Raw genomic sequence first — 13768 nt, 5'->3', positions numbered from 1 at the left:
TGTCCTGTTTTTGAATTCTGCCAATAACCTATGAGGTCGAGCAGTAGGTCCATTTTAAAACGGGGGACAGAGTTAATTCCCAACTGTCGGAGGGCACAGCTAGCATCTGCACTGAGGGAGGTTCCGTCAAACTCCAAACATGTGCTTTCGACGGCTCTGTAGACACTCGCAAGGAGCCCAGCCCCACAAGGCTGTCAGTACTTCTGACCTAGCAGCTGGAGCAGGTGGTGGGTGCACCCTGGGGCTTACCGAACCCACTCAGCCACCCACATAGGTCAGCCTCTCGGACCCTCTTCGTCCAGGGTCCTCTAAGTATACGGGATCGCTGTCAACCCCTGCCATCGGGTCTCTGGAACCTGGGGCGAGGGATCATAGCTTGGCACTCCACTCTGGAATCTTCTTCCTGGTCTCCTCTCCCGGGATGCTACCCTGGCTCCCAAGCACCTGTTTCCTGACACTGTTAGCCCTTCTCTTCCTCCTGAGCCCTGCTTTTCCTCACGTTCACCCTTGGCTAGGGGGAGGTAACAGGAAAATCTAGTTTTCATAGAGGCTGTCTCCCTATTACCTCAAATCACATTATACAGGGGTATACGTGTGAGTGTATATACGTACATAAATTTATATTCACACATATAGATCTCTCTATGTGAATGCCCATGCATGTGTGCACATTCACATACACACACACACAAAATATACAGACCACCCAATGGTTGATGAACAAAACTGTCCTGGCCATTCTATTACCCTGAGCAGTGTTCAAGTGATACTTCCTGGAGCCTGGGGAGTTGCCGGCTAATATTAACACTGTGATAGTCACATTTTTCTTTGTCGTCAACAATGTGCAACAGACTTCTCAAATTTTGGTATTTATTTACTTTTGAGAGAGAAAGAGAGAGACAGAGACAAAGAGACAGAGTGTGAGCACGGGAGGGGCAAAAAGAGAGGGAGACACAGAATCCGAGGCAGGCTCCAGGCTCTAAGCTGTCAGCACAGAGCCCGACGCGGGGCTCAGACTCACAGACCGAGAGATCATGACCTGAGCCGAAGTCGGACGCTTAACCGACTGAGCCACCCAGGCGCCCCAGCAATGTGCAACAGACTTCTGAATGGTTAAGTAACCGGATGAAAACTTTTACAAAACTTTTGGTGACTACAGTCAATGTGAAGAAGTGGATCCCACCCCAGCAGCACTCCACAAATTCAGGATCCAATAGATACTTCTAGAACACCGAGCACATAACAGTCACCAGGACAGGCACTGGGGACGCAAAGTTGAAAAGACGTGGTTCCTAGCCTCAGCGGGCTGACCTCCATAAGAAGACAGACGAGCACAACATTGCCATGTAATCAGAATATCGGTCCCATGTCTGAGGGTCCCAGTGAGGGCAGTGGGCACAGAGAGGACTATTCATTTACTCATGAGGTGAAATTGTTTTTGTCTGGTTTTGTTTGGTTTTGTCTTTTTGTAATTTGCAAATGTTTGGTTTCCCAAACTAGATTTGAAGCCCCGAAGAGAAAAGAAATTCAGCATTCTGTGTTCTCCTGCTCTCTGCGTTAGCATTCACAGGGTCACCTACCTAGAGCCAAGCGCTAAGTCCTAAGGCAGGCTACTTCCGTGTTGCATAAGGAACAATATTGAGTCGCCTCCCAAAGGTGCTTTAAGGACAAGCTAGTAGAAATGAGGCCAAAGTGTTTTGTCAGTAAAAGTTTAAGACGGCTGCAGAAATACTTCGCCACACACTAGTGGAGGAGAAAAGGGCAAGGTTTCTAGAACAATTTTCAGATCACAGTGACACTCTCGGGTTTGAGAAAGTAGGAAAACCCACCGTCAGGCACTGGCCACAGCACCCAGGGACCAAGGAGCCACGAAGCGAATCCTGGAGAAACCAGGACCCCGGAAGGACGCCCTGCCCCTGGCTGGAGAAGGTTGGGGAAACACTGGCTCTCACTGCAGGCATTTTGGAGAACGAATCGAGGGGTCAGGACGCCTGGACAGAGCTTTGCTTACAGCACCCTTAGGTGGGGAGGGGAGTTCTTTTGTCCAGCCAGCACTCACCTGGCTCCCAAAAGGCAAATGTAGACTCAAAGATATGGCCATCCAAGGTGGTTTGGGGTGCGTGGCCAGTCCGGCTTGGCAGTCACCCTCCCCAAATTAAGGTTCCACTTCCGCTAATCCCCACACAAGCTCACAGCGCATTGTTCCAGAACCCTGATTGAAGCCACCTGCCTCGGGCAGATTGTTGAATAGTGTCGACTAACAGGGAACTGATGTCATTGGCATAAAGCAGACCACAGCTCTGAACCCTGAAAACCCATTCCGGCATCTGCTCTTAAAACACCGTTTCATTGTTTTCATGAATATCTTAATGAATGCATAAGTAATAATCCACGAAACATAGAGGCCTGTACGTCATATTTGTGAAAGGGTATCATTTAACCTCGTGGATTCTATGAACATGCTCAGAATTCTTTAAATTATACAACAGAAGAGTTGTGTCATTTCCTGTGACTCAGAATTGCTGTCCTTTCTTTGACGGCCCATCATTTGCTTTTAACCTCGCTATCTTGCAATTTTCTATTCACCTGCGTTTATCTTCCACGAGATTGAATTTCTTGAAGGCAGAAAATGTCTCTTGTTCAGTACCTTGTTCTCAGCTTGGCACACACAAGTGGGTGCTGAAGTGTCGGTCGAATGCACGAGTAAATGTTTAGTCTGCTTACACGATAGGGTAGGGCCTTGGGCTTGTCATAGGATTCTCAGCCAAGCCAGGACGGCTTTTGGCTGCAACTGCTTTTCACGCGAGGGAGCTCTTGCCCTCCTGTGTTGTGCTCACGATCACGGAGCCATGGAGGTTCCCGAGAACAGAAGTGCTTCCCATGCATGGCTTCTCTTTGTACACTGGACGATGAATTTGTGAGCTGATGTAGATTCCAGTCTTCTCATCTCCTTCTTCTCTTCTCTTCTCATCTCCTCCTAAAGGATAAGGGAAGCTGTGGTCCCGTCTTGCAGAATGAGAGGAGAAAAGCAAACTGCTTCCTCCCCTCCCCCCGCCGCCCCTTTCCCCCCTCCCCTGCCCCCGCCCCCCAGCCTTGCGTCATCAACTTTGGACTAAGTCCAGTGCCGCCTAGCTGGGTCCCAAGCTCTTTCTTCTGGAAACTCAGCTAAGGAAGCCTGGGGCTCACATGAAGCTTCTAAGAGTCCTGCACATGTGCTACGTTATTTGCAGTTAGGTCCTGGCTCTCCAAGCTGGGACACGAAGAGACAGAGCCCCTGTTCCTTATGGCACAAGAGCACTTTGGAGAGCAGAAAGCCAGGCGTGCAAAGGACAAGCCTTGCATGCGTGAGTGCCGTGGACCTCCGAGAGCTGAACGCAAACTATTTTGTGTGTCCGTTTCCGGTTTCCCAAAGGTTCTCCTTCCCTCTTTTCTGAGTGGATGGAATCCCCCAAAGCCCTCCCTCTGTTCACGGCTTCACCTTTGGAAAGTGTCCAGCTTGCCATTTCAAATGAGAAAGGAGACTGGGCTTCCTCTAACCCCCACCCCCCCCCCGAAAATGAACCACATCGTTTTTCAGCCTCAAAATACCTCTGTCAAGTGAGAATGACATGGGAATGGCTTGAACAAGATCCAGAGACAGGTTTTTGGACACTGCCACCCGCTAAGAACTATGGTACCTTGAAGGATCGTAAGTTCAAAATAGTCAGCTTTACAGGCTCATTCCATCACTAAATCTGAGCGGGGAAACAAAAGAACTAGTCACGTGAGAACTGTGCCCAACACGTTTTTTTTCCAGACGTTTTTTAGTTGGTGGTGGTGCGATTAGGAGGGAAGTTTGGAGCTACGGGAGGAAGGGAAGAAAGCCTTTGGTGATTCAGCAAATTTTTCATGTTTCTTACTTAGAACCTATATTAGTCAGGCTAGGATTGTGCAGGCTGCTGTAATGACTAATCCCCAGATCTCAGGGGTTTAAAGCCACAGAAGTCGATTTCTACTTCTACTACATGTCCAGCACCGAACAGCAGGGGCTTCTGCTCTTCGTAATTGCTAAGGGACCCAGGCTGATGGGGGCTCCATCATTTCATGACCACCAGCGTCACACAGAGTTTCAGAGTTGACTGGGGCAAGGTCACTTCTGCTCATATGCCTTCAGCCACAGCAAGTCACACGGCCACAGCCAGCTTCGAGGGAGGTGGGGTTATGCACCCAGAAGCAAGCCCTGGGTGGGACTTGATCCCCAAATCCTGTCTCAGGCATCCTTTTCTATCCTGAGCCAAATTTAAAATAGTCATGTGGCACAGAAAGAATTGAAAACAAGTGTAGCCTTGTTTAACTCTGATCTGGAATTGAATGACCATGTCTATAATAGACAGTTAAAAATGTCTCTACAGAGGACTCAGGTCTCGGATCTGCGGAAAGAGTATGTTTGGGAAGAATCTATTGACGCGGTGCCTCCAATCAGTCAGGAATATACTCTATGAGAAGGCACATGGGTGATAGGCCAGCTTATACGGGGCCGGTAAAAATGAAAATGTTCCAGCTTGAGTTGTCTCGGGAAGCTCTGCATGCAAGGTTCACGCCGCCAGATGCGGAGTCTCTGAAGAAGATTTTTTTTGGTGTGAAAAACTCGTGTTAGGTTTCTTTTGTTAACCTTAGTTCGTAAGATTGCTACCTGCACACATGTTGGTCACTTTCAGACCACCAGCGAATCCCTTGAAAACGTCCCGCTGTGGCGCTCCCTCGGGCAGCACGTCCTTTGAAAATGGTACAGAGAAAGTTAGCATGGCCCCTGCGTAAGGATGACAGGACGACTCCAGAAGCTTTTTTCCGGTGGGGGAAGATGAAGAACAGTCTACGGGCTGGAGAGTTGTGTTGGTTGCACAACACCGGGGATGTACTCGATGCCATTGCTGTAATAGTTAACAGGGTAAATTTTATGTATGTATTAGCCCACTAAAAATATCATGTTACACTATAATATTTTGGACATAGTAGGTTAAATAAAATGTATTATTAGCATTTGAAAAAAATTAGGGGGCTCATTAAACACAGCTGGGGCAGACATCTGCACTACAAAAGGCCATTAATAACTGGCCATTAATTACAACACTTCATTTCGAGCATCTAATGCATGACAAGTACAGGTCTAATAATTGCAGATGTAGTAGCTCACTGATGCCTTACGAGGACACGGATGGAGTTATTCTTCTCTCCAGTTTTACAGATGAAGAAACAAACCCTTAAAGAAGATGACTGGTCCAAGGTCGCGTGGCTGACAGGGCCAGGGCCAGGATCAAACCCAGGCTGGCTGGCTGGCCCCAGGTCTTTGTTGTCACCCAGTCCCCAGCGGGGACTGCCCGCGGAAGCAGCAAGTTGAGGCAACCATGAGTCCGTAGCCCCGGGCTAGCACAGGGGGGCTGGTGCCCTAAGCCCTGCGTCTCCCTGAGCCCTGCTTGGTGACCAGGGCAGGCATCCCAGCCACGTCCTCAGGAATGGGGGACAGACAGTGCTCAAGCCCAGGCCAAAAAGATGTAAAAATTATGTTTCATTGTTCGCTTCTTCGCTGGAGGAATCGGTCCATCCACAGCTACACGTCAGCGAACGCAGACCGCCCTTCTGCAGGGGAGTTCCTGGTACACCCCAAGGTGGGGGCTTTAGGACCCACTCCTCACACCCAGAGGTGGAGTTGGCAAGCAGCCTGTGGGGCAAGAGTCCCATCACGGGCTAGGGGGTGAGTCTAGCCAGGGTACAAGAGCCATTGGGTTGCTCAGTTTGCTGATGGTCACGAGCTACACCTTGACCCTAGGCTGACAGCGGTGATGGAAGTGAAGGCTTTGGTTAGCCCAAGTCCCATCGGGAGGGTTGGGGCTGAGAGGACTCACATCCACCCTCACCTGTTCCCTCCCTCACCCAGCCCCTCCCTCCCTGTGCCCATCCACACCCCTTCGCTCATCCAGCCCCTCCCTCCCTTTGCCCACCCACACCCCTTCCCTCATCCAGACCCTTCCTTCCTATGCCCACCCCCCCAGAAAACCCCTCCCTCCCTGTGCCTACCCACGCCCCCTTCCTTGCCCACCCTCTCCCCATGCCAACCTACACTCCTCAAGTCCCTGAGTTTAGAGTTCTGAGCCAGCTCAGGTGGACAGTTGGATGCCATCTGATGAACACTCACCCTTTCTTGGACAGCCACCTCTGCTGCTGCCTCTCCCCTACCTGCCCATGTGCAGACCCCTTCCCCCCTACCCCCAGCATATATCTTCGCTTCATCTCACAGAAGTGTGGAGGCACGGGAACTGCGACACACTTCTGCAGGTGCGAAGATGAGGTCACAAACCTTTAAACTAAGTTGCAGCAATAATGGAAGAGATAGAAGGCATTTATGTACAAATACTATTCCTTTTCACAGCACAGACATGCTTCTTTCTGTTATCGCTTCTAATTTAAAAGTGTTCAGGGAGCTTCTGAAGGCCACAGACTATAAGGAAGAGCTAGACTGGTTTTATTTTCCTTCAGAAATTGTCTGTCCTCTTGTCTGTGAGCCTAGCTGACTGTCAGCTCCGTGAGGACCAAAGCAGTGGCTTTTATCTTTGATTTTCATCCCTGTTCCTTGACTTACCCAGGCACGCTCCTCTATGAGCCGTTCCCCGGGTCACTCTTGCTTTCAGAACTTTGCCTTTCAAGGCTGACTTCCCCAACCACTGAGGCCACATTTGCTCCCCTACCCCCAACCCCCATCCCTGTCTCTGTCGTTCCTGCTCTTTTTCCTGACACATATTGTAATCATGTATTTGTTTGTTATCCTTCTTTTCCTGCTAGAACATTAGCACCTTGAGGGCACAGACTTCGGTTTTGTTCACTGCTATAACCCCAGTGCCTAGAATAGGGACTGTTGAATGAATGAATGAATGAATGAATGGAGGGAGAATGAATGAATGAATGGTTATAGGAATTACCCATCCCGAACAATCCATGTACTTAGACATTTCCATTCCTATCTTCTCCACTGAACTGCTGACCTGAGACATCACCTCACTTGGCTGTCTAAGAAGGATGACCAAAGAGCGTGGCCCCAGAAACTGCCCTTGGCGTTTCTCTCCCCCACAGATGTAACTCAGTAAAAGGTACCATCAGGCACCCAGACACTCAAGAAAAATCTGGGCATCATCCTTAATTACATTCCCTCCCTTACACTCACATCCAATCCGTTGGCACAACCTGCTAGCTTTACCTCCAAGACAAATCTCTGCTGTGTTAGCTTCTTTCCATGTCCCTGTACTTTCTAACCCAAGCCACACTACCAGAATTTCTCACTTAGATTAGACACAGGCTTCTAACTGTTCTCTCTATACTCATGTCCTTCTATGACCCCTACCTTCTAAGGCACACCAAATGATCTTCTAAAAATGCAGAGCAAATCGTGTCACTTCCCTGCAGAAAACCCCTCCATGGCATGATCTACCACAGCATGTAGACCAGGATTTTGGTCTTACCATGGCCACCCAGGTCCCACACCATAGGTTCTGCCTCTCACCTCGCCTGCTATCACATTCCTATCGAATACCTTCCTGTCCCTACGTTCCACCCACGTCTTCCTAGAGCAACTTAAGCTCATTCCTGCCTGTGGACCCTTGCTCCTCTCTCTCCCTTCGGGTGTTCCTAAAGCTGGCTTCCTTCCCACAGTGTCTCACTGTGACCACGGCCTCCTTGGTGGTACCCGATCTGACCTCCCCTGTCCCCGATCTGAACCACAATATCCCCACCCCAGTTACTCTCTCTCGAATCATCCTATCCTACATTTCTTTGTTTCCTAACACTTGTTGCTATCTGAAATCACCCCACGTAAATTTGTTTGCTTGTTTATTTTCTGTCTCCCATACCCTACCATCCTGCCCTAGATAGTGTGTAAATTCACCTCCATGCCAGCATGAACCTTGGCCGTATAGTTTATAGTTCACCACTGTATTCCTAGTGCCTAGAACAATGCCAGGCTCTGAACAGATGGTCAAGAATGTGAATATACAGCCAAGAGTGACAGAGAGATCTGGAGTTCATGGGAGAGAAACCCAGGGCCTGGCAGAATACCTTCACTTGGGAAGACTGAAGTAGACATCAGGAGACTCCATCATGAAGGAGCTGGGGTTTAGACAGGTGCCCAGACAGGTACCAGGCTAGAGTTTCAGGGACATAGTGACCGGACAGGAAAACCCGACCTTGAGGGAGTGGGGAACCAAAGTAGGGGTAGGATGAGCCAGACATCTAACTGACTAATGGCCAGCAAAGCCCATCCCCCTTCCAGGAATCCTTACCTACAACCTGACCTAGGCCCAGTGGCTGCAGATGCGATGACAAGTAAGCATCAATAAAGCGGCCACCAGTGTCTGAAGAACGGAGATGTAAAAGTCCTTTACATTCCCGAACGACTGACGAACACCTTGTATCTCCCCGGCTGGCTTTATCGTTTCTCATTTTCTTCTCCTGAATTGAAAGATGTCCTGTTCTCATCCTCCCAGGCCATTTGTGCTCAGCTAAGTTCCCAGTCCCGTGTCTTCCATTGCCACCCATGTCTTGGCATAACGCACAGAAGAGTCACCATGTACTAACATAGCCTTATGAGTAGACAGTTTGCTCCTTAAGGAGGCCCGATGAAATCGGGACTAAATAGTACCATCTATCCACTTAGTGAATGAGTGTGACTACATAATCTCATATGAGAAGCAAACATTAATTTAAAGGAGTCTTGTGTGACCTGTCCATGGTGACCAAACTTTTTTTTGGGGGGGGTGTAAACAATCCTGTTGCTGGGTTCAAGTCTCCAAAATAGTCAGCAGGCAAAAGGTTCTCGTCTGTTTAATAACAGTCCTGGATCTGTCAATTCGGCTGCCAACCCCAATTTGTAAGGTCTCTTCTGTAAAGATTGCACAATTGTTCTTGTTTTCTGACGACTGTGGGCTGGCTAATGGCTGCTAATAGATCAGCTGCCCAGTGACTCAGCAAGGCTTTAACAGAGCGGATTCCTTCCTCCCTGAATCTGCTGCAGGAAAATGGTAACTTTCTTTGTCAGTTTGCTCCTTTGGGCCCCTGCTGAGAACCCACAAAAGAATGCATTGTATGTAGCATCCCATCTTCAAAGGACCCACTCCTGCCTTTTGAAACAATTCAGTTGGACCTTGAGGGCATTATGCTAAGGAAAATAAGTTGGGAAGAGAAAGGCAAATAGTGTATGATCTCGCTTATATTTAGATCTAGATCTAGATATAGTGGAATCTAGAAAAGTCGAGCTCATAGAGATGTAGAGTAGAATGGTGGCTGCCAGGGGTTTGGGGTGTGGGGGGGAGTGGGGAGATGTTGGTCCAAAGGTACAAACTTCTACCTAGAAGATAAACAAATTCTGGGAATCTAACATTTAACATAGTGACTGTAATTAACAATACGGGGGTCACGTGGGTGGCTCAGTCCATTAAGCGGCCGACTTCGGCTCAGGTCATGATCTCTTGGTCCGAACCCCGTGTTAGGCTCTGTGCTGACAGCTCGGAGCCTGGACCCTGCTTCAGATTCTGTGTCTCCCTCTCTCTCTCTCTGCCCCGCCCTGCTCGCACTCTGTCTCTCTGTTTCATAAATAAACATTTAAAAAAAATTTTTTTAAAGGATACTGTGTTATGTACTTGAAAGTTGTCAAGGTCTTAAATGCTCTCACCACACACCCAAAATGATAATTATATGAGAAGATAGAGATGGTAATTAACATTATTGTGGTGATCATCTTGCAATATCTACACATGCATCAAAATCATCATGTCCGCTTTAAACTTAGATATGTTTCTATGTGTATATAAACTGCACTCCACTTTGTCAACTATTTGAGATCGAGAGGAAGAGTAAAAGATTTTTTAAAAATTTTTCCTCACTTTAGAATGTTCACACTTGGATTTGGGCTGGTGAACTTGAAAGTCTCCTCTTTCTTCTGTGTAAAATGTGCTATCGTTTAGCGGAGTCTACAGGGAAGAGACAGAGAAGCTGGCCAGGCATGGGTGAGTCAGGGTTGAGGGTTTACCACGGAGGCACAGTAGGCCGGCAGTGATTAGAAAATCAGGAACAACTAAACAATCAGCTGGCTCTGTGGAACCTTCACGATGTGACGGCCACTTGGCAAGGACGTGTGTTCCTCTCAAAGAGAAGAACTCAGCTTTGCATGTACGACTATAGACTGGCAAAAGGTTACTCACATGGGCTTTCCTATCACTCATGAGATGCTTCACCTAATAAAAGGTCCCTTGAAACAACGTCACATCATTTGAAGGGGTGATTCACCTCCTATGTTTCTCAGGATCTGGCTGGAACAGAGGGCGTGAGGCAGGGATCAAGGTCGGCCTGCAGAACCGGAGGACGGGAAGCAGGAAGGGAAGCTGAAAACCCAACCAATCTCAGGTGCACAAGCTTCAGAATCACAGACCCGGAGCTGAACAAACCAAATGTGGCATCACAGGTGCCAGCCAAGCCCGCCAGCCAAGTCAGAGGTCCTGGGACAGGCTGCTTTGGAACCAGCAAGGGCCTCCTGTTTCTTCCTCCTTCTCCATAACCCTTATTTTTATGTGGCCCAATATGCTGAATACAGGCCGCGTATTTGTTTTCCAAGGGCAAGGGTGTGTCTTTAGATTTTTTTAACTTCATAGATACAGTCCAGACCTGGACGTATTAACGCTTTTCATTAAGGGGAGCCTTGAAATATGAACCATAGCTTTAGGTTCTGGGAAGAAAATCTCACCATTTTCCCTCCTCCGTTTGGGACGACGCTGTGGGTGCTGTTATCTGGGTGCCCCCCTCTCAATGAGGGTACGGATGCCCTCCCAGTTATCCCAGTACTAACCATCACCCCATCCCTTTTCTTGCCATGCAAGAAATATTGGAACAAGTGATTTCTAATGAAATAAGAGTATTTCAAACCTTCAGACTTGCCCAGGGGTAACAAGTTCCTCATGTTACATTCTGATGTGCTGTTATTCCAAAGAAGCTCAGAGATGTTTTGTGGGCTGGCAGAGCTGGCACGGAAACCCACTAACTCTGACTCCAGTGGCTTGTCTCGGAGCTCCATGGATCGTACGTCGTGCAAATGGGCGTGTGTCGCTAGATGAGAGCCAGCAGGGTGTGCGTTCCATTGTATGAGGATCACGGACTCTGGAAAGCCGTCTCCCTGTCTTGCTTCTCACCTTGCTGACTTCCTCCCGAACACCCTCTCCCTCCTCCTGTGTTCGCAACTTTGCTCATCATCTCCCCTAGCCCCGAAGGCTCTCTTCACCCTTCTTCATTGACTTCAAGGCTTACGTTGAGCGCCCGCAGCTCTCCAAGGCCTTTCCCCGCTTCCCCGGCCCCGGAGGACCTCGCTCACCTCCACCCTGGCCACCTGCCATCTCCCCCACTCATCCAGGGCTTTTAAAATGTCCCTGGTGCTGTTAGATGTCTTCCAAAGGATTTTTGTGTCTTCCCATTGTGACATACACCGCTTACAAGCAGGGATTGTGCCTTAAACGGTGGATTAATGAATTGCACTTGTTTTATTAATTATTTATTTCTTAAGTAATTTATTGCTCCCAATCTACAAAAGATTTGGGATAGCTCACAGAAATGAATATAATCGAGGAAGGTAAAATTTACAGATTAAGTAGTTCAAGTGAGGGAGAAAAACCACAAGAAGGGGGACATTTCACATCCCACCCACCCCACGCAGTATCGAACCCTGGACCCTCACAAATACTCTGTTGCTACTAAGGATCCGTGAAAGACAAGGCATCATAAAACTATTGGTCTGTCCCATTTGCATATGATTTTATAAGTTTTAAAGGTGCTCCCATTTATTATGTCATTGGGGTTAATGCATTCTCAGGAATATATTTTTGAACTTTGCTCTACGGACAAGGAAATCAAGACTCACAGATGTGAAGTGACTTGGCCAGGTTCACTAGCTGGCAAGTGGCAAGCTAGCATTTGAAACCAAATTTTCCTGATTCAAAATTCAGTGCCTCATCTGCCGGAAGAGCAAACCTTATATACAGAGGATGAGATGTGGAGAATGAGAGCATTACTGGAAACTGAGGGGATACCGACAAGCCAGGAAGGAAGGAAAGAAGGAAGGAAGAAAGAAGGGAGGGAAGGAGGGAGAGAGGGAGGGAGAGAGAGAGGGAGAGAGGAATCAGTTGTAGGCAAGGAACAAATGGAGATACCTTATAATCGTCCAGAATCAAGTGTTTACATAAGAATGTAATGACCCTTAGAGGGGATGGGTTTATGGAACAGAATCACAGGGAAACCGACTCAGAGTGAGATTGAGGGAGCTCCTTGGTGCCCTCTGGGGAGCTCTGGATTCACAGATTCAGGACATTTATTATCACAAGTCTGTTACCAGTTGTCACTATTGGTGTTTACCTTCAATCAGAATGTGATCTGAGCGTTCTAGAGTAGAAGAAAGCCAAGGGAAGACTGTTGACCCAATTCCTTACCCATCTGCTCTGAATGATAAAGGTGGAAAGCAGAATAAGTAAACTGAATCGATGATCCATCAACGTGACATCCTGTTGAAAGAACTCTTGGTAGTACCATAAAAGAGATAAAGAAGTTTCCTTCAGTGTCTAAAAGGAGATATAACTGCCAATATTGGGGACAAGAGTTTTCATGGTTTGATTAAAACTCTATCTTTTTCTAGGCATTCTCTCCCCCCCGAAGTCCTATCAGCTGAAAGGAGTCATCTACTATCCAGGGCTTCCGGCACCTGTACCCTGGGAACCAGTTGTGCAGCTGGTGATCATGTACCTAGTACCCCAGACCAGTGCTGAGTTCTCCAACATTCTCAAGTCTTGTCTTCCCGGAGAGAAATGGACCCTGGGTGTTTTCCATGAGACCACAGCGATCATTCTAAAATACAGCTCCTCAGGAAGCCCACAAGCATCTTGAGAAATAGGATAAACATTTAAAAAAGTAGTCAGTTTACTTGAAATTTGAGTGAGCATGAAATTCATTTAAACTTAAAGTAGTAGGGCAATTGGAATAATAATAACAAATCAAGTACGGAAACATTACTTGTGCACATTTTTGCTCCGTATTGAGCTAGGTCCTACAGTAACTGGATTCCTTGCCTTTGAGGGGATTAGAGCTTTGCTAGATAGTCACCTATTCCCAGCCTGCTCCTTCTTTGGGTTTGGACCAGCTAATGTGCCGTCTGGACAAGGGCATCTAACTTAGGTCCTGGTTAGGTCCTCAGGCTCTGCCCTCGTTGACCTCTGGTGGGAAGAATGCATTAACCGAAGTAAAACAAGAGAGAAAAAGCCAAAGGCCGCAGAGCAACAGAAGCTGCATTGGGTGGCATGGGACACGCGTGCTCCAGGGAATCAGAGAACCGAGAGCTCATGCAGAGGGACATCGCTAGGAAAGGCGGCTGGAAGACGTAGGGGCGGAGGTCAACGGGCAGGTGCCAGAACTCCAGCCCCCCACCCCGTTCCCTGCTGTCTGTGTGACCTTGGAAACATTGCTTGACCGCTTATGACAGTTTCTTCATTAAATACAAATCAAGGTTTCACGGCAGCTTCTGAAGCGATGGCAGAGGGCAGCATAAATTTAGAAAATGTTACTGGGCAGGAAATTAACCATATGGGAATTTGCTGCTAGTGACAACTCCGTGCTGGGGAAGCATTTATTTTTAGACATGCTAAACCTTTACAGTTTATGTCGGAGGATTCAGGGAAGGAGTATGGATTTTTCCTGGCGGGATGAAGAGAGTTCC

At 48.0% G+C, this 13768-nt stretch overlaps 1 pseudogene; it reads left to right on the top strand.

Moving 5' to 3' along the window:
- The first annotated feature begins 4734 nt into the window (after positions 1 to 4734).
- Positions 4735 to 4827, top strand: LOC124518920 (uncharacterized; annotated as a pseudogene).
- Positions 4828 to 13768: the final 8941 nt, after the last annotated feature.

Source organism: Lynx rufus, unplaced genomic scaffold, assembly GCF_022079265.1.
Source record: "Lynx rufus isolate CCGP_SWC_20201006 ecotype Redwood Valley unplaced genomic scaffold, mLynRuf1.p SCAF_25, whole genome shotgun sequence".
Classification (NCBI taxonomy): Eukaryota; Metazoa; Chordata; class Mammalia; order Carnivora; family Felidae; genus Lynx; species Lynx rufus.
The sequence above is the reverse complement of the archived record's forward strand: the minus strand, read 5'-3'. Positions and strand labels throughout refer to the sequence as shown.